We start from the raw sequence: 530 nt of genomic DNA on the forward strand, positions 1-530 counted from the left end.
TACGGAATGCTGAACTCCTCTCTCAAACCAATCAAGGCACATACCATTAGTAGTCAGGATGGTTGAGTGTTCTAAGGCGTTAGACTCAAGTTCTGGTCCTCGTAGGAGGGTGTGGGTTCAAATCCCCCTTTTGACATCTCATATTATTGTGAGGCAAAATGCGAGACACAGATAAAATCTACTAGTGGTTGAAAAACGTATCATTGTGTTTCCTACCATGGTGGATTTAACTTGACTCGCCAATGCTTTTTTAAAAAGTGTCAAAACATGCTTTTTGAGAATATTTGTAATCGAGTTAGTTATCTTACACACCACGTCACAAACAACCGAAGTTGATTGAAACTATTATATTAAAGGGGAGCACCAACACCCCATGCTTCGTTCGACTTCGCTAGAAGGAGGGCTTGAACCTCCGACCTTGTGTGGTTAAAAGGCAAACGCTCTAACCAACTGAGCTATTTCAGCCAACAATTTGTTACAATCCAAGGTCATCATTAGTTGATATTGTCTTCTCTCGTTCGTTACGTATC

At 40.9% G+C, this 530-nt stretch overlaps 1 non-coding gene across 1 annotated transcript; it reads right to left on the minus strand.

Moving 5' to 3' along the window:
• Positions 1–389: 389 nt before the first annotated feature.
• TRNAK-UUU lies at positions 390–465 on the minus strand. Its single transcript has one exon. It is a non-coding gene; the product is annotated as a tRNA-Lys (tRNA).
• Between the last annotated feature and the right edge of the window lie 65 nt (positions 466–530).

Source organism: Cucurbita pepo, unplaced genomic scaffold, assembly GCF_002806865.2.
Source record: "Cucurbita pepo subsp. pepo cultivar mu-cu-16 unplaced genomic scaffold, ASM280686v2 Cp4.1_scaffold007349, whole genome shotgun sequence".
NCBI lineage: Eukaryota > Viridiplantae > Streptophyta > Magnoliopsida > Cucurbitales > Cucurbitaceae > Cucurbita > Cucurbita pepo.